Below are 21,550 nucleotides of genomic sequence, written 5' to 3'. Positions count from 1 at the left end.
AGTATCAGCTCGATTGACCCGTTTACATGCAGATGCAGTCGGGTTTCTACTGCATTAACTGGGTCCTTCAGCATGATTACAACCAGTTTGCCTTCAACAAGGCTATCTCATTTAAAAAAACAAACATTAATCTATTTAGGGCAATAGTTCCATGTAAATGTACTGACTGTGAGTGTATGAATACTTTGTAGAGTCTAGATTTAAAAAGACACAAAACAAAAAAGACAGACCCTTTACTATTATTTGTATATTAAAGTGATCCTCACTAGACTAGAATCTTGATCAACATTTGCTGAAGCAAAATTGATGGTCTAGCAACACTATTAGAACCTCGCAGCTCTGGCCAGTATTGAGGCTGGCCAATCACAGCGCAATCACTTAGAAAAACAGTGTATTATATTATGTTTTTCTATGTTTTATGTAGTTCTTCCACAATGCATTGGAGGAATGTCTCATTGTCCAATCACAGCACAAGTGGTGTTGGATTTCCAGTCCTTGTTGGCGGGGCAGAACTGGCACCTCTTTCTCTTCCTCCTGGAATCTCCTTCCTGGTTCTTTTCAGAGGATGATGGAGTGGGTGTTGGCTGAATCTCTCTCACCAAATTAACAGATGCTTCGGTTCGGAGCAGCCACTCTCATCTTTTAATGAAGGGAGACACCAGAGACTTGCCCAACTCCTCCAGAAAAAGCCTCCTCTCGAAGGTTTTTTCTCCCTGCCATCCTGGATCTATTTCAGTCCACATGCGTTGTATGCAGACACATCCAGTATGTTGTAGAACACAACCATTGGCCACCTTTTTGTCCCCCATTTGCATGTATACGTGCCTGTGACCTTGTCCAGGTTGTCAACACCGCCTTTGTTCTTACTGTAGTCCAGAATTATGTCTGGCTTCTTGTCTTCCCTACTGCTCACACCAGCATTCTTGTGGAGAGTGGACATCATTAGTTCATTTTAGTTTTTTTTGGGACAGTAGGAGACAATTGTGGTCCTTTCTGTGAATGCGAACTTTGATGAGAGAGAAGCCCTGTCTTTTGTTCCTAAAAGCTATGGGAAGCTCAAATTTGTTCTTCCTCACTGTTCCCACCATTGTCAGCTTCCTCTTTAGAAGCTCCTGCACGAGGTCATAGGAAGTGAAAAAATTATCACAGGTTATGCTGTGCCACCGAAGACCCTTGGTCATGTCCAGGACGACATGCGTGCCTTGGTTCTTCTCTGGCACTCCGCTGGCAGGTTTTCCAGTATATATTTGCATATTCCATGCATAGGCAGTTTTTGCATCACACGCTGCCCAGATTTTGATACCATATTTTCCAGGCTGACTTGGCATGTACTGCCTGAAGGGACAGTGGCCTCTGAAAGGGACTAGCCATTCATCTACTGTCACCTCTGGCCCAGGAATGTACACAAAGTCTAAATTTTCCACCCATTTGTCCCAAACCTCCCTGATGGGAGCAAGCTTGTCATTCTCATGATGAGCAACTCTTGTCTCCCTGTTGTCAAAACGCAGCACTCTTGATAATATATGAAAGGATTGAAGCAACATTTTTGCACAAAAAATAGGGAGTCCTGACTCGAGTATCCTATATGCTGGGCGTAGCTTCATTACAGGATCTGTACATCCCCGCAAGTAGCAACAGCCCATGTAGGCATCAAACTGTGTTTTGTCCATCTCTGTTCAGCTATCACCAAACACTCTTCTTCTTTCCATGTTGATCATCTCAAGTAGGATATTCTGAATAGGTCGTGGAAAGAACAGTTCAAATGATGACTTGATATCTTGGGTGTGTACGACACAGCATATCTAGTAGGCCCTGGAGTCATTCTGAGAATGTTCTCTGTCGGTGCCCTGGATTGGGTTTCAAGAGGGCTTGATAACCATGGAATGTAACCTTTTCTTGACTTGAAAACATCTTTTTGATCATCTGTGACATCTGAGTCCTCCTCATCGAATGTTTGATCTTGTTCAGGGTCATACTGAACGTCATCCTCATCCTCAGACACATCCTCCTCACCTTCGCTTTGCACTCTATCCTCAGGATCACCATCATTACCAAAGATACCTCATGTTGACTGGTGCTCCTACAGAATTCAAATGATATCTCACCCAAACCATTTTTATATGTGCCAGTGTTTATAAACAATGTATCAATATGCTGTGTAGCGTTATGAATATGCCATTTCTGCCCTTAGACACAGTGACAGTGTGCATAAGTTGCCAAGGTCGTGCACCTGCTTCTGGTGTTTACATTCCAGCAAAGAAGACAGAAGAAGGACGAAGAATGCTTTTCATTAGTTAATCAAATAACTTTATTTCTAATAAAGCTAATCAAAACAACTGTTGGTCAATAATAATCAGGTGACCGATCTGTGAAATCACAGTGTTATGATTTATGTATTTAATGAATAACAGGACTTTGGACTAACTGAGCTAGACATTCTGATCCACATAAGGTAAACACATGACACATTGCTCACTCATCCAATCAGAACTTCCTTTCTGTTGCATGGCAGAGTTCTGTGGTGTTTACTTAATCTGTTCACTCCGATTCGCTAAGAATCATAAACGTCTAAGCTTAATAAAACAGAACAATGCCATTTTAATTCAGTTCCATCACAAATTTCAACGTAGTTCCAACGTGAGTTCAACCAGCTCTCAAATCCATCTGATGTCCATCATCGCTAAGTGAAGTACAGACTGGCCAGCTGTATTTTCTACTTTTAAGCTGAGAACTGTCAAGCTGGAAAACTCTGTTGTTTTATCAACAAGACGACGGTTCCTTCAGAATAAAAGCTGAACTCTATGACCCAATAAGGGCGGGTCTCTACGGGACGCTGAAACCTGCCGTTGTACCGGGAGGCGATCCTCAGACTGGTTTGTCGTGCTGCCGACGCTGTTTCACCAGTTCCAGCACAAGTAGGGTCGAGGACCTGGCATCCGGATCTAACACAGAGGTCTCTGCACGGTACGTAGTTCGGCATAGATTGCATCTCATGTCTTCCTCCTGAAGTCCATCGAAGTCAGTTAGGGCAAACAACACCTCGCACTCAGACTCGCTTCCACCAGATGGAGGTTCTGAACTGACAAACACCCACCAACACTTCAGCATTACATTCATCTGCATCCATCATTAGAGAGTTAGTCCTGGAGATTGTTTCAAACAATTATAAAATAAATATTCTTAAACGTCCCCTCTCGCTCTCTTCTTGTCTCTAATTCAATACAAAGTGTTTGAATAAAATTCCCTGTGGTAAAAACAACCTTGTCTGATTCTAAGGGCCCGGTCCAAAGATTAATGATCCAGCTCAGGTTTGAATCAGTAATATCTCTGAACCTTAATAAAAGTGTAAGAATATACCAACTATATTCCACTACAGCTGCGAGAAAGTTTGAGTTCGCTTGGGGGGTGGTGTCTGTGAACCTGTAAGCGCGTGTTTCTGAGGGTCTGTGCCTGTGCATGTGAAAGAGGCGCCTGTGTGTGAATGTGTGCGTGTTTGAGTGTGTGTGTGTGTGTGTGTGTGTGCGTTTGTGTGTGTGCGTTTGTGTGTGTGTGCGTTTGTGTGTGTGCGTTTGTGTGTGTGTGCGTGTGTGAGTGCATGCGTGTGTGTGTGCGTGAGTGCATGCGTGTGTGTGTGTGTGTGTGTGTGTGTGTGTGTGTGTGTGTGTGTGTGTGTGTGTGTGTGTGTGTGTGTGTGTGTTGGTGATGTGGGCCATAACTGTGCACAATGGGCCATAATTGATCCTGAGAGCAACCCATAGCTTCTAACCCTGGCTTTCCATGGGAGCCGTCAGCAGCACGTTACTGCAGCAGCAAGTCATAGTTGCTGATAGGAACCGCTGTGGTCAACAGAACCTTTTCCACTGGAGCCGTCAGCAGCCGTCAGCAGCGCGAGTCGGCCGCGTCTCAGGAGCAGCATGCCGCGGCCTTTACGCGCCGGTTCTATTTTCTACGTGCGACGCCTCTGAAACGGGTCAAGTTCGTCATTTTTGGGGAAGGAAAGACAGGAAATCGGACGCGGAAATGGAGAGAAGCTACCGAGATTTTCAGAATAAAGAACGTACTGCCTTCTGGTTGCTTTACTTTTAAAAAAGGTTACTAACTGTGCGGCCTTACTTTTAAAAAAGGTTACTAACTGTGCGGCCCCGTGAGAAGTTATCACCTAGCTAGCGGTCTCCTTTGTTTTTCAGGTCCGTATTGGCGATTATAAAACGGACAGAACATAAAACACAAACCATGTTGTAGTTTTCTCCTGCTTGTTGTTGTGTTTACTGACGAAGTCACTCGTGTGACTTCGTGCTCTGTCGGTGACAGCTGCTCCCCTGCTGCTTCGCGTCTCGTGGGAAGGGCCAAGCAGCAGTTCACGCGAGCAAGACGTGCTGCTGTAGTAAAGTGCTGCTGACGGCTCCAGTGGAAACCCGGGGTTAGTGATGCATACAACTGCCAGTTTTCTCTGCTGGGTCATTTTGGACCCGTAACACCACAGATGTAACTTTTTTTTGAGACCTTTAGAATTTACAAAAATTGTGAAAATTAGTTTTGCTACATTTATATAGGTGTATCTGAGGATTAGATGAAACCTCATTCCAGGACAATAAAGGAAAGTGTACTTTTTACACAGTTAAACTTGAAAACGGGTCAATTTTGACCCTAACACAACAGAAGGACTAGAGAGGATAAACACAGACGAACTGAACAGGATAAAATAGAATACAGTAAACTATGATGAAACTAGAACAAAACACTGAATGAAGTCATTGATAAGAATAGTCTAAACCAGTGGCAGTTCTACATGGGATTACTCCCCGGGCGAGGCCCCCTTTGAGAGCCCCCCACCACACCACCCCACCTGCATGAACACACGCATGTTTTCTACAAACAGGCATGTTTTATTAGAACGACTATTGAACATTCATTTTTCTAAGTTGCACATATTTACATTAATTACTATGAAGTTGTCAGAATGTGAAACAGTATACATTATATACTGTATCCAAATATATAGAATCAAATATACAAAAACAAACAATAACTAAATATTAAGAATATATGAACATAATAGATAGTAAATATTCTAAATAGCAAAAATATTTCACACATAACAAACTAAAGATAATCACTACAGCACTGCACTTAGAACAGAAAACACAAACTAAAATTAAAATCTAACCTTGATGCAAAGTCATCTATAATGTTATCATATGAAATATGCTCCCCTACTGAGTGATTGATACTAATCAGAGCCAGGTTAGTGAGCCGCCCCTGAAACATAGGTGACCTCAGGTATGACTTGATCAAGTTTTGAAAAGCTCCTCTCAGCTTGAGCCACAGTGACTGGCAGAGCAGTCCAAAAGTTGGGGTAGATCTCCAATAGATCTTTATCATGATCCATAATATTTTAGAATTCCATCTGAAATTGTAATTTAAACTGACCTAAAAAAAACTGTAGACTACCAAAAATGCCAACTTTTACAGAACAAGTCATGTAAAAAAAATAATCAGTGCAGCCATCTGCAATAAATAAACAGGATAGTTAGTGGTGACTGGGGAGTTTTCTTCTGCTTGCACAGTTGTTTTATTTATTATTATGTGAACATGATCAACATGTGTTTGTTGTTGTTCAGGCAGGCCACAGGCTGCAGCGAGCATTTAACAAATCCTAGTTTGAATCAGTAAAAAAACGATTCAAGGAATTTTTTCAAACCATTTGAATATTCATTTAAATATTTCAGCCCTATTAGCTCTGTTAGCAATTAGTTGACCGAATTTAACTGTTAAAATCCCAGTTAACTGGTTCAAAAAATTGAAAACATGCATAATGAGAGCGTACATACCTTTATCTTTCTCCTCTTTTTCTTTTTTTTTCCTGAATCGGAAACCTGGTGGTTTTGTTATGTTCATCTCTTCTGTTTGGCTCTTGACTGAATAAGTTTCCTTTAGTCAGGACTAAACAATTTGACCTTGATGGGGGGGTGACCACAAAATCGTTTTGTTTTTCGTTTTTTATTCGGCCATTTCACACAATTCAGAAAAACCCGAAAGAATGATAGGCCTGTGTTTATGATATTATGAATGGAATGTGCGTTAAATAGAACAACATCAAGATGTGATTGACTTTGGCCATGTTAATACAGTTGATTCAGCCCCTACCCGCTCATTTCATTTGGGAAAAGACCCAGAGGTGAATTCCCCCGCCGCACCCCTCCCCTTCCTCTTCTTCATACACGCACGGTGCACGTGCACGTTCTCAGTCAGCAGGAGCGCCTGCAGCTGCAGGGGGCGCCAACTTGCTGTTTCCAATCCAGACACTGTGATATGATAAATAGAAAGCCTCGGCGTGGCGCAGATTTCTTTCTTTTTTATTTTTTACTCAGCGCTTGTGCGCCCCTTTTGTGTCATGAAAAAATGCCACCCCGTGCAACTGCCCTGTCTGCCCGTGCCTAAAACCGCTACTGGTCTAAACAGAACAACACAACACAAAGAGCCATGGCGTAAGGGCAGGGAAAAAGAAGACTTGGGCAACAAGAGAAATTACTGGGAAATAACACTAAACTGGAAAACCCAGGGAGAAAAGGGATACTGGAGAAAAAAAGTGGAAAAGAATAAGTGGGCTAAATGTAAACAGAAGTTAACTGACAAAGAATATAAAACTCTAAGAAAACAGTTGCTAATGAAACATGGGGGTCAAAGGTCATTGATAAAAAATGATACTTAACGGGGGCTTGAAAATGCTAAAGCTAAACAAGGATAAGGGGTAACTAAAGAGAAATAAAATAATGCTTAGTGGCTGGGGAAAGGGAAAAAGAGTGAGAAAACTGAGTGAAGACTGAGGGGACCGGAAACAAGGGACATGGGGTATGTCGAGGACAGGGAGGACATGGACAGGACATGACATAATGCAGAAAGTTTCTTTTGGTGACAGGAGGTTTGTGAGGCACGCTTTGCCCACCCACGTGTTAACTAAAGTCCTGACAAATGGAGGACTTTCCACTGAATCAGAAAGCTGTGTTGTGAACCTAAATTAGGCTCTGCCAACTATGTAGGACTATGGTTTATGCTCTTTTATGAAAGAGGAACCATTCCACATATTAATTTGTGATATTAATTTTATTAAATTAATAACCAAATTGTATAGTTTTAAAAAGACTCAAAGGTTGTTTTCATCGATAAACTGTCGATAATATCCGTGTGTCTGTGTTTCAGTTCAATGAAGAAACAAGTTTGACAAATAAAAGTTTTAATTCTTCAAATTAAACTAATGACTTTGAAATTGACAAACAGGAAATAACAATCAACATTGGCAACTTTGTGGGACAATCTTTAACAGTTGATATGCTGTTCTTGCTCAAATAGACCTTGTGGTGAATGTATGAAGCTTGAACATGAGGTGAGATGAATGCGTGTGTGTGTCAGATTTTGCTTCAGGAAGAAACAGGTGTCTGAGTGAAGTGATGGTTTGGATAAACTTAGGTCTTATTGAAAAACTGCATCAAACGCTAACTACCGTGTTCTGCCTCACCGAAAGTGGACCCTCTTTTAGATCCGGGCCACCAGAGGATGGTGATGTTCATCCAGGTGACACCAGCGGCTGGCAGAGGAGACGTAGGTGTCCTGCGAGCCCGGTCCAGAGATGCCCGCTGTACACTTTGATGGAAAAACGTTTGCAGATGCGTTTTGTTAAGTTTAGGTCACTCAGAAATCAAAAGACTCGGTATGAGTCTGCGTTGGAAGTTGCGATTCAGCTATTCTGTCTGGCTGACAGGAACAGCGTGGGGGGGGGGGGGGGGGGGTAGAAATGAGCCAATAGGCTTTGTCCCCCCTTTGGTTTCTTCAGGTCCTCTCTCTTTCGTTGTCCAACACGAACTGAATCATAAGACTGAAACTTACCAAAAGCCTTTCTCTTCTCAAAGCAAAGCGTGTACGTCAGCAAATGTGTTTTGGAGTTTACTGTGAGAATCTGTGTGTGGGTGTGTTTTAGTGTGTGTGTGCTTGAGTGTGTGTGAAGGTCGTTAACAAACATCCTCAAACATTATTTAATTAAGTATGGATTCATTAATCCATTATAATTACCCAAAGCATAATAATCATTCATTTGATTAAAACACATTTATAATGAGCAAAATGATAATGATTATTCTTTAACATTAAAATAGAGAAAAGGAATTTTAAGACTTGTTATGACTACATCCATGGGAACAACATCTTCTGGCATGATGCCTTGAAAAGGGGGGATGTGTAGCGTTAAGAAGTATAATGGTCTGCCCTTAACAGCTGCCCCTTCACACAGTTCCATCGTCAAGGTCGGACGCTTGGTTCAGTATGTTTACATTCCAGGAGAAGAGACAGAAGAACAGAAGAAGAACGCTTTTCATTGAGTAATCAAAAGTACTTTATTTGTGATAAGCTAATCAAAGCATTTGTTGATCATTAATAATCAAGTGAATGATCTGTGAAATAAAGATGTCATGAGTTATGTGTTTAAAAGAATAAACAGGGCTGCCCCAGACACACTGATATGCATTACCATGGAAACGCATGACACATTGTTTTCAACCAATCAGAACTTTCGTCTGTGGCAGGGCAGAATCTGGTTTGTTTATGAAAGTAGTCCAATCCGGTTTACTAAGATTCTTAAACAAGTGGGAGATATAAAAAGAAGGCAACGTCATTTAAAGTCAGTTCCACGTTACGTTCCACTTTCAGCAGTTACATGTTGAACTCAGCTCCAGGACATCCGAGTTCCTAAGGATTTCCATCGTCATCATTAAGAAGTTCAGACTGGCCAGCTGGACTTCCTACTTTGAGCTGAAATCTGTCAAGCTGAAGATGTTCCGTCGTTTATACCAACGAGACGAAGGTCCTTCAAAATAAGAGTGAACTTGTTGACGCCTGCCGATGCTACCTGAGTCGACCCTTCAGAAGGGCGTTGTGTGCTGTGACCGCTGTTTCAACCAGCTCCAGTATCGCTGAAGGTCCGAGACCTGGCAATTCCTGATCTAACACGGGAGGCTCTTCCTGGGTACGTAAATACGGCAAATGGCGGCTCATGTCATCAGCTTCTGAAGCCTCGTGGTAGCCTAGTCAAAACAACCAGATTCGCTACTCAGCCTAGAGATTCTGAACAAAACACACACACACACACACACCAACACTAAACATCTACATCCATATGCATCCATCATTGAGATAGTCCTGGTAGATTGTAAGAATTTATAATTATAGAAATTAAAGATTCTTAAACGATCCCAACTCTCTCTCTTTCTTGTCTCTCAGTCAATACAAAGTGTTAAAGTAAACTCCCTGATGATAAAAATAAACCTCTTCTGATTGATTACTTAGATTGTATAAATATACAAAATCAGGTAATTAAATTATCTAATTACAGTATATAAATATACAAACTTAAAATCACAACATTATATTGTCAAACAAATATTGTCAAACACCTCATGAGACCAGCGTTTTTTCCTTCTGTTTACCAAAAGCATGTATAAAATCAATGACCTTTGGAAAGTAAAACAAATGTTTGACAAACTGCTTCATGTGCATTTGTTAGAAAAGAGTTTAAGAAAAGACTGAGCTTGTTGCTCACCCAAAAAAGCAGCATTTACCGTCACTGTCAAATGCAGCTGCAATGAGTGTGTCTCAGACACCAGAGAGTCATTTCTGGGGATCCCAGAGATGCAAACTGGCCGAATGGGATGCCCTGTGAATGAGAAGAGGTAAAACCTGCAAGTTATTTTTGGCAAGTACATCACTATTAATGTTCACTGCACAAGCTACACTTGAAAGACGCCTTATCAAATGCAACGACTCACAGACAATGGAAGAAATGCCCCTTAAATAATTTATGTTTTACAGATAATTGTTTAATGAGACATTTTTCTGTTGATGTAATCAGCTTCAGCTTGAACAAGATGTTTGAAATCAGAACAACTGAGTTTAATAAAAGGCAAGAATGCCACATAGTTAAATGGAATAAATACAAACATGATTTAGGCTGACTTGCTTGAGAGACCAAACTGCATGCCCAACAAAGACAGAATCACTAAAGCAAAGAACAGAACAAAGCAGATCTTTTGTTTTATAATGTTGAAGCAGCCAGAGCCTCCCCTCCCCCCCTCCTGTCCCCGTCTCTCTCTCTACCTTCATGGCACTGTTATTTCTGCAAGTGCATCTGCAGCGATGTATTTTCCCTTCATATCGTTTAATGATTCATGCTTTGGGGTTTCTCGCCCCCTCACTCTAAAAGCACAGCAAAGAGAAAAAGAGAGAGCGAGAGGGAGAGGGAGAAAAAGAAAGTGGTGAGGACTGATCAGAAGAACAAGTGAGTGATTAAATGAACAAAGCATGAGATTAGACACAAAAATGCTGCTAAATATATATTGTTTAAAATAGAGTGGTAGAAAAAAGGCTTTTAGGAGAGGTAATATGTGATTTCAGCTGTAAGACACATTACACTTGGTCAGGACTGAGCCTTATTACTTGATATTTCAAGAGACATAGTGTAATAATAGCAACAAAACATTTGTACAATTTTCAGAATGAGTATTTTTGAAATCACGTGTGTATGTGTGTGTGCGCCTTGTGTGTTGGCCAGTAACTGATGAAACAAAATGTTAACTTATTTGTGCTTTTAAAGTAAAAAAAAAAAGCCAGTATGAGTTAGCAACAATAATGAGTACTCACTGTAGTTTTTATAACTGCAGAAAACAAAGCTACCAGTGTTTTTATCTTCATTAAACAAACAGTACTGCACATGTAGGTTCATACAAGATAAACTATTAATGCTTTCAAAACAAAAATCTGCCTGTGAAAATGTTGAATATTCATTTTACTTAATCTGATAATAGAAACGTGAGAGAAGAGTGCAGATAAAAAAAATAGCAACTAAAATGCTCGCCATTCATCAGGGACATGAATATTATGAGTGAAACAAGACAAGTAGCTTCTCCTTTTGTTAGTTGACACATTTTAACCTCTCATTCAAAAGGCTTTTTAACTCTGATCATGGTTCATGGAATTCCAAGGTTGGAATGTCATAGAACAATCACACCAATGAGGTTAACATCACATGCGCCACTGACCATCCCCTTCCACCCCCACACCCCTTATGTGAATCCTTTATCATTTGATTAAATCGTATAATTGTTGTCAATATGTGAGGTTTAAAACACATGTTCCAAGGTCTGAATGGCTGTCAAACCTGCAGGGGAGATGTGTCAAAGTAATATGTTAGATATTAGATAAAATCCAAGGCCACCTCCAGGATTTAACATTGGCTGATGATGGTGACACTTTGCAATAAGGGACCCTAAATTGTGCTTTGTTACTAGAGAATGGCTTAGGAGGTAAGGACTAATGAACCAGGGACTAATGGGTAGTTAACTAGTATACTGGTAAAGACACCTACCAGTCTTATTCAGGGACTAATGGGTACCTATTTAAAGTGACGGTTTGTATTTTCCCTGTTGATAGGGGCGGTACATACCTAAATCATTGTAAGCAAGCTGTATTTTTGTGTTTGAATAAGACCACACCAGGAAGATCCTATCAAGTTAAAAATCCCTGGGAGCGAAACCTCCAGCAAAATAACAAGCCCATCAGACTCCCTGTCATCACTGGTTAAGAGTAAAGAGGTAAATGTGGAAAACAACAACTTTAATGAATGGTGAAAATTTGTAACCGTAGAAGGAAACATGATGTCTAATATGGCGTTGCCCAGATACTTAGACCCGCTCCCATGTATTTTAGATCTGATTTTTATGGTTATATGTTGTGAAGCTGCCAATATTTTTCTACTGGACATCATTCAATTAATTTTCAACATTTCAATGGTAAAAACTACACATTGTCTCTTCTTAAGGAACAGAAGAGGAATGAATAAGTGATGTGTGTAAGTCATGAATGAATTGTTCAATACTCATCACTTTACTGATTCACAAATCCCAATTCATAACCCCAACTGACTCATTCACTGACTCGTGCCTGTTACTGTTGGCAATCTAAATTCATTAGGAGGAGTATATTTGGCTTATCATTACAATTGTGGAAAATAACAATAGCCAGTTTCTTAAAAGTATTTTCCTACCTGTTCTGGGCTGGAAGCTGATCAGTTGCATTGCTCTGCCAACATCACAGGGTGTTTCTCAAGGTCAAGGCGCCTTGCCTTGCGAGGTGATATCTTGCGAGGCCAGGCGTCTTGCTTACAAGGACACTGTCCTTCCTTGGTCAAAGAAAACGATTAAATGAAACATACTTGCATCACGTGACTGCGGCTTCCACGGCCGTGACGTAACATCACATGACACGGGAGATAATCTTATATTTTTTATGTATTAGTTTCAACATAAATAATGAGCCTTTTACTTTTTAAACTGTGTATATGTTTATGTAGGAGTAATGTACACATGTATTTGGGTGCTTTAAAGCTTGATATACAACCCTACACTTTGACCAATATGATGTGGATTTCCATATAAGTATGGAAATCCAGTCTGACTGGTCATTGAATGTTTAACCAGAAGATTTAGAATTCTTTGTTTATTCAGGGATTGTCAGACACTTCGTATTAATTGAAGAAGAGAGTAAAGTTTACAAAGAGTAAGAAATTTATTTTCTAAACAATTAAAAACATGACAAATTTATGTGATGAATGAATCTAAGTGGATGGAATGTGAGGTGTGATGATGTGGGAATGTGATGTTATCAGAACCCTCGTATCTGAAGAAACTGAGTTCTAAGTGGGAGTGAATTTGGTCTGCATTAAACTGGCAGATCCGGAATGTGTTGAGGTCCGGGGACCCCAGAGGTACCGAAGTCCGTAGAAGAAATTGCAGTGCTGACTAGACCAGTCTCGAGATGTCTCCAGATCACGACAGTTGTTATTTGCATCTTAGGAATAACTGTTAAGGAGTTGAAGTTGGTTCAGCTTTATTCTGAAGGAAACGTTTGTGGTCAGCTGTAGCATGCAACAGGTTTTTGACAGCTTGTCAAAGATGCAATGGGAGCAGAGTTTCCCTCCAATGGCCAGTCAGAGTTAGGCTGAATCACTCAAGGAGTGATGCTGTTTTAAATAATGGCCATAATTTTGGTTTACTGATAAATCAGAACTTGCCTTGTAAAGGGGTTTTGCCAACAAACTCAGATACACACCTCCCTCAGATATGAAGAAGCTGATTTTGTGGATAAGAAAATATCTATGTGCAGTGACGTTATTTATAACTTGCGTCATTGAGATATGGTGAATATGTCTTGTCCAGTCAGTGTGCTGATTAAATATATGAGTCATATATTTAATTTCATCCTTGTTAAACTTTCAATGTAATAATAATATTCATTTCAGTTCAGTAATTTAAGAACAGATTATTCAAACATTAATATTAGTATTCATATAACATTTGCTCATTCAACCATATTATTATTTAATGATTATTTAACTTATGAGTTGTAAAAGTTCTTATTTCATGAGAGTGTGCAATCCTGCAGTCTCATCAAAAGAAGGCTTTGTTTGGGAACACTGGCTGACAACTAAAGTCAAGACACACACTCACGGTGAGGCGTCCTTCCAGTGTTATGGCCCTCGCCTCTGGAACGAGCTGCCAGAGGACCTTAGGGCCGCAGAGAACGTTCATGTTTTTAAGTCCAGGCTCAAGACCCATCTTTTTAGGTTAGCTTTTATCTAAATATTTACTACAGTTTTATTCCTTGTTTTACATGATTATATTTTATTACTTGCTTTGCATGTTTTATATGATTATATTTTACCAGTTTTATTATTTAAAATTATTATTTTACTGTCTATATGAGTCTATTTATTACGTATTTTCTAACTTTTGTCATTTATATTAGCTCTTTTATTATATTTTTACTCATTTTAATCCAGTGTTTCCTCTGTAGGGGCCCTCTGCCCCGGGAGTGGTGGTCGACTGTAGCTTCCTGGGTGCTCTATGGGTGGGGGTCTATGCTCCCCCTCCACTGAGCGCCCTGACTTAGTGTGGAAGACCTGATGCTCCTCTGATGGCATTTCCTTGCCTTACCTTACTTGGCTCATCTGGACTCAGCCAAATATAATTTTTACTTGTGTGTGTGTGTGTGTGTGTGTGCATGTGTGTGTGTGTGTGTGCGTGTGCTTGCATATGTCTGTTAGTGTTTTTAACCTGTTATGGGAATCTGGGGTCATTTTGTAAAGCACTTTGAGTAACACTTTGTTTGAAAAGCACTTTATAAATAAATTTGATTTGATTTGACAACTTGTTCCACCTGAAATGTCAACGAGGGCTGCAGAATCTTCTGGGCTTTAGAAGACAGGATAGAAACTCCACTCAGATAGTGGAATTAGGTCTGTAGATGACCGGACATTGTGTGGGTCAATATGTAGGTGAAAATTGACTATTTCTGGACGTTACATTTATTAAAATAAAAATATAAGCGAGTTACTACCCGCTAGCCACCGAAGCTGCAACTACTAAGCAACAAATCAACCATAGATAACTTCTTTGGATCTAAACAAAAACATTTTACATTAGCTGACTTACTTTTACACTTGAAAATTGTCCCCAAAGTAGCTGCCGGCTTCTGATCCGCCATCTTTTTGAAAATACCACGGTGTGTTGTAGGCAATTTTTGACCAAGGCTAGGCTACATACACCTCCCGTGTATCCTTGCTCCGCTAGATAAATGGCTAACACTCACCTCGGTAGAACATGAACATTGGAACACATCTTGGCGGCTCCTGGTGACGTATCTCCTAGGCAACCAGGGTGAGGCCAAGACATCAAGGCAAGGTTCCTTGGCATTGAAAAACACCCACATTTGAATCACTGACCCCTCCCTTCCTGATAGCTAGCTAGCTTGCAACTTCCGATGCTAAATTGTAACATGAACAAATAACTCAGCTATTCAGTAGCTAGGCTCACTCAGAGGACCAATGACTCACCTCCTCCATCGCGGGTTTCAGCTCATACAAGTCACTCAGTGGAAGCTTGCGATAGCACACGACTCACTCACCCTTTACCCGGCAGTCAACTCATGAGTCACAACTCACTCAGTGTGCTGTCCAAATCACTCACTTCTCCATCCGGGTTTCAGCTCGTAGGAGTCACCCAATGGAAGTTTGCAGTACTACATGACTCACTAACTAACCTGGCTGTCAGCTCATGAGTCATGACTCACGCAGATAAGGGTACAAACCACTCACTGCTCCCTTGTGGGTTTCAGCTAATAGGAGTCACCCAGGTTTGGCTTGCTTTTATCACCCCTAACCCTGGTTTCACACTGGAGGCATCAGCAATGCGAAACAGCAGCGGAACAGTTCACTCGCAAATTTCAAAGTGGTCCTTTTCACACCGGGAGAGTCTTAGCTGCGGCACAGTTTCCTCGCTTTGCTCTTCGCTAGACTCGCGAGATCACAAAATCCCTTGACACTTCAAAGGTCTGCCATTTAATCAAAAAGAAGGAAATACAATTTGATATCATTGTTTGATGTCAAATATGATGTTGTTCCTCTCCACGGTCAGGATTAAAGCCATGAAAAACTCACTGCTGTACTTCTGGGAAAATACTGGGAGTAAAGAAGCCGTTGGGTCACATGTAAGCTACATACTAATGAAATTGCATCACTGCAGTACTTTTATTTTGAGAAATACCAGAACCATGTGTGAGTTCTTGTCTAGCCCTGTGTTAACTGCAGAAATTGACGTGTCCTAGAAGTGGCTCACAGCAAAAATAGAACCCAATCCTATCTTTAGCGGTGTGGAGTGCCGTTGCTAGGATGCACCTGAAAATAGTCGTGTTGGCAGTGATGTGCCGCGCCACTGATGCTTTCAGTGTGAAATGAATGAGCACGAGATACATGCATCTGACCTCCATCACGTGCTCTCATGCCACACCTCCAATTTCTTATGCTGAAAAGGCGCCTCTCAAAGAGAAAAACTACAGATAAAGACAAAAACTTGATGTGCAAATGTAATCTATCAAGGACATTTTCTTTCCTTTGTCTATAGGGCCACAGTACATAGTCAAGTGTAGGATATTAAAGCAGAAGGTTTATCAAAGGACACTTTGAGCTAAGCCCATTATCTTCCATTTAGGTTACCAACTTCAAATTTAGATTAGGAAACAGGCTCAAGCAGAAAATGGGCCTATTCGGAACACTCTCAAGGACAACGGTTATTACTTTAAGGCCCAGTTACCACTGCAAACAAAAACAAAACTCAAAGGGTTTTAAGCCCTCCACACCAACCTAACGATGACGATAACCAATAATTATGACTAGTGGGTTAACATGATATGTGGTAATATGAAACCGCTGAGAGTGACCTTTAGGTATATCATTCATTAATGCAGAAAATAGTAAACAATGTCTGAATGCGGAGGAAAAAAAAAGTCATCTTGTCTGACCTGTAATCGTTGACAAGTTTGGACATCCACATGTCTAAGCTGTCAAGCCACTCTGCCTGTCAAATCATTCAACCATTGTGACCTGAACAACCACAGTTCCAGTGCTGCTGTCAACACACTCACCTGTTGTTGTCAGTGGCTGCAGGCAAGCTTTGGGCATTAGGGGCACATCAAAATGTTTTGACAAGACTAACAATTTTCTAGCCTCAGCCTAAAATGTCACTTACAGGGAATCCAGGTTGGCAAATAAATAAGTAAATAAATTCATAAAAAATAAAGCAAAGATATTCTACAGCCTGAATATTTCTTTAAAAAATCTCTACTTTTAATTGACAACTACATACAGTAAAGGAATGTGCATGCTTTATTGACATGCACACCGCATATTCAGGTTAACATGTTAAGTGCTGCATGGAAATTTGGATCTTTAAAGGCATACTGAGAAACTTTTTCATACTTTTAAATCATTTTCTTGAGCCAGATGGTAAAATAACCCTTAACAGAGTTTATGGAAAGTCACTCAGCCCCCTCCAGTCCTTGTGAGCAGAATACCTCGTGTGCAACTTCAGTCTGCAATCTGATGCCCTGAATCCAGTAGCGCCTCCAGAAAAGTTTCATAGGGTGGCCATGGGGCCAGAGAAAAATTTGGAGTGGCACACCAAATGAATCCTCGTAGTAACTCTGGGAAAGTTTGTAGTGATGCACCAAATGCTCCGTCAATCATTTTCATAAAAAAATAAAATAAAATATAAACATTATTATGACTTTTGAAAGAACACTGGTCTTGCTTTGGTGTAGACAGTGAGGCAACCAGAAATTTTCTAGGGGTGGCCATGGCCCTTGGGGGCACCACTGCTGAAGTCACAAAGTCACATATCTTGTGAGAAGCAGTAATGCTTTGGGACAATCCCGAGAAGTCAGAGACAAATACGGATTTAAATGGGATGCAAACCTAACAATCATCCTATTGCGCTTGTGAGCACAAATTTAATATGTCTTTGTGCACGTTTCAGCTTTCCCCGGTTTTTAATTATTTCCAGATATGTTTTTTTTCAGGTGGTAGTGATCATGTCCTGTTACATCACCGATCATACACCTACCCTAAGAACCACACGGGCTCTCTTACCTGGCAAATGCTCAGTCTTTGATGCTCACTCATCTCTACCCAAGGTTGTTGTATTCTAACATACCATCAAATCCTCAGCACACCGCAGCCATTTGCCACTGAGCTGGTCTGCCAACAAGTTGGCGCCGCTGGCCGGTCCTGTCAGCTTACTGCTCATAGCTTGTAAGCTCCACAAAAAACACGCCTAGAGTGAGTTGCTAATGCTAGCAGTTACCTTCTGTTGACTGAGTCGTTTTCTGCTGATTCTGAACACCGAAACAACAGCCTCATGCGTCGCCAGTCAGTATGGGTAAGTCCAATTCATACCGTGACATAGAGTGGTCAGGCTTTTCAAATCCTAGACTTTCACCATCAATTGTCTATCAGAAGCTAATGCAGGAGATAGGTGTAGGAGACTATTTTCAGGTTCAACCTGCATTAAAAGCTCTGACTGATTATAATCAGAAATAATCATTAGTGTTGCACACATTTAAGGAATTACCAGTATGAAATAAATTCAATTAAAAATTTACAAAAATACATGAAAAAAAATTAGTTTTATGTGATCTAATAATAGACTTAGAAGGATACATTTTGAACACCAAAATCAACAAATACATTATTTGATTTGAGCTTGATTTGTGGAAATTGATGTTTTGCTAGTAAGGTTCTATTGAACTATAAGTTATTACTGACTGGTTGTGAGGCACTTTCTGAAAAACAATGTTTTTATAGACAAAATGCAGAATCTAAGAAACATTCAGGACTTATGTATGATTTGTTTCAGAAATCTGTAAAGGTGATAGTTTGACCTTTTTCTTTGATATAATATTGGCAATATGTCAGTGTTTTCTGTGCTTATCCCACCCTTCCTCCCATAGAGCCTCATGCAATTTTAGGTAAACTCTCAGCCTCCCAGCATTAGCCAACAGTGTTCAACAAAGGTTTGTGAGTATTTGTAGAAGTCGTAGACTGACAAGTGTTTGATTTGTTTAAAAAGCTGTAAAGACACAGAAAATGGAGCAGCTATAAATGGTAAATGGCCTGTATTTGATATAGCGCCTTCTAGAGTCCTAGAACCCCCCAAGGCGCTTCACAACACAATCAGTCATTCACCCATTCACACACACATTCACACACTGGTGGGGATGAGCTACAATGTAGCCACAGCTGCCCTGGGGCGCACTGACAGAGGCGAGGCTGCCGAGCACTGGCGCCACCAGTCCCCCCGACCACCACCAGCAGGCAACGTGGGTTAAGTGTCTTGCCCAAGGACACAACGACAGCGACAGACTGAGCGGGACTCGAACTAGCAACCTTCCGATTACAGGGCGAGCACTTAACTCCTGTGCCACCGTCGCCCAATCAAAGCCACAAATGATACAGAGCTCATGCCTGCTTCTCCTCAAAAACAGATACAAGTAAAGCCAAGCCCACGGACTAAAGGATGAAAGTTCCTAAAGGCCAGCAAACAATTTACCTTAGACTTGATTTAGAAAGGTGTCTGTGTTCAATTTGATCATTATATTATCCATTGATTGATATATATTTTTTGCGATTTAATGTTTACTTATCTGCTGTAAAGTTGTTTCAGACAATATAAGAATATCTTGTCTCAGCTGCTGATAGCTTGACAGGCCCACCTCCATGCTGTTCCAGACTGAAAGCCCTTGCACCAATGTCTCCTGCAAGTGAGACTCTATTTTTAAGTTAAAAAAAACACACACCAAATAAACATATAATGAGCTAAAGTAAGACTAATTCAAAGAAAATATTCCACCCATATCCAGAAATGATCACCTGTTAAAGATCAGAATCACCAGGTTCATAAAAATTCTGCGAAAAACAAAAATAAATCTAAATTATACTTCTGGAATTCTGATCAGAGTCAGATCATGTTTCTCTGATAAAAATACATTATTGGCTTCCTGTAGTTAAATTGTTCCTCTGTTGCCCATTGTACCAAGCATACTCAGGATTGGGGACTCCACTGAATTGAAGATTCTGTGCAATCAATGGTTTTTCTTAGTTAGGTCAACTTTGAACTAAATTACACTTCTCATTGGATTCATGAGGATATAAATAAAAATGAGCTTCTGCCACCTTCTTCCTGAGATACAAGGGTCATGACCTGTCTGGGGAAAGCTGCTGCTCCCCTGCATCAAAACGAGTTGAGGAAGTTCAGGTGTCTGACTGCAATGGCTGGGAATGCTTTGGCTTTGAGTATTATCCTGTACAGATCTTTATTATAAGACAAGCTGAATAAACCGAAAAATCATTATGAGACATACTATATTTAGGTATTATTTCAATAGCAAGATATCGAGTATGTATTACTTTCACCACCAAACACAAATGATCAAAGACATCTGTGGGTGTTTAGTATCAAAGTACTAATGACAGCAGCTTCGCTCTTCCTCTCTGTATATTTTCTGTCATCAGCAAAAGCTAAAACATTAGTCTCCTCATATAAGTTGTTGCCATGTATTTGCCACAAAGGCACACACCCTATTTCTAATCAATTTAAAAAAATCAACTGAAATTATATTTTCCCTCTAGCATTTTAAGGACACAACAATTCTCAATTTCCAGAGAAACCACTTAAATATCCTTGTGTCCCTCATGAAGGCTGATATTCTTCTGCTCTTTGGGCAAAAGCAGAAATTGGTCAGCGACTCATAGAGCAAAAAGCCATAGCACTCTAGAATTGAATTCATTGTGAATGTCTGATGTTTTGGTTTACAAAGGGAAAAAAACTGTTGAAGAAGTAGCTAAAATAGTTTTTGTTGTGGTGTTTAAATGAGCTAGTTTACATATTGCCTTTAATGTGGTAGGAATGGACCAAAGTGGTGTTTCATGCATATGCTTTCCTACTTCTCCCTTTCTCAGCTTCACATTTCACCTTCTTTGTGTCCCACTCAGAGAAATATGAAGGAAGAGAGGTGAAGAGAGGCATGAAGAAAAGGCAGACATGCTTGTCCGTGTTTTCAGTGGCAGACTGGGCTAAGGGATTGTGCATATTATATTTATATCTGGGAAAAGGCTATGAGTGAAAAGCAGAAAACAAAAAAGGCTTTGCTGTAAGTGCATCCAAGCTTGAGTCGTTCTGACTGGGCTGCTTATTCACAGGCAGAACTAGCTTAACCTCCTCATTTGAACCTTGAAATAAATTGCTCTTCCAAGTGTAACCACTGCTCTTTCAACTTTCTGAATAGATAAGACATCTGCTGTGTAAATAATACTAGTTTATGAAGATGCACTGTTCTGCTTTAAAATACAAGCTTAAAGGGCAATCTATTTTTTCCTCCAAGGATTATGTAGCCATAGATGTAACTGTAACTCACCACCGGACTGTGTGCTGTCCTCAGCTACATTCACGACAAAGCAACCAGGTTGTCAAGAGCTGTTACCAATAGAAACTATATGAGGCCTTGACAATTACACATGAAAGCGTCACTTATTGTTAGTATTGGTGCTTAATATATTATATTATATTATATTATATTATATTATATTATATTATAGTTATTATGGTTATTATTACAATGGATTATGGATGCCAACCTCTCAATGACTCCTCAGACCAACTCAGTGGTGAGGTCTTGTTTTTACCAGTTACGCCGCCTATCTCGTTTAAGACCGATCTTAAAGAGGAAGCACTTGGAATCAATCATCCACGCTTTCATCTCCTCTCGCTTGGACTACGCTAATGCATTATTAGTTGGAACTCCTGTCTCTGCCCTCAAATGGTTGTAGGTTGTCCAAAATGCCGCTGCTAGGTTTTTAACAAACACAAGTCAACATAGCCATATTACACCAGTCCTGGACCATCTTCACTGGCTCCTCATCACATTTCGTGTGCGTTTTAAGACATTGTTGTTTGTTTTTAAAGCCCTACACGACCTAACTTCTCCTTATCTGTCCGACCTGCTGACTCCCTATATACCTACTCATGCGTTGAGGTCAGCTGACCGTCTACTGCTTTGCATTCCCCGGATGGCCTACAAATCACGAGGTGAACGTGCGTTTGTCCATGCTGCCCCCATG

The 21,550-nt window shown here is 40.5% G+C and overlaps 1 pseudogene; it reads right to left on the bottom strand.

Annotated features, from left to right (window-relative positions):
* Nucleotides 1-635: 635 nt before the first annotated feature.
* On the bottom strand, nucleotides 636-2,062 carry LOC129153283 (piggyBac transposable element-derived protein 4-like; annotated as a pseudogene).
* Nucleotides 2,063-21,550: the final 19,488 nt, after the last annotated feature.

Source organism: Nothobranchius furzeri, chromosome 9 (assembly GCF_043380555.1).
Source record: "Nothobranchius furzeri strain GRZ-AD chromosome 9, NfurGRZ-RIMD1, whole genome shotgun sequence".
NCBI classification, from domain to species: Eukaryota; Metazoa; Chordata; class Actinopteri; order Cyprinodontiformes; family Nothobranchiidae; genus Nothobranchius; species Nothobranchius furzeri.
This window is presented reverse-complemented; position numbering and strand designations above follow the sequence as displayed.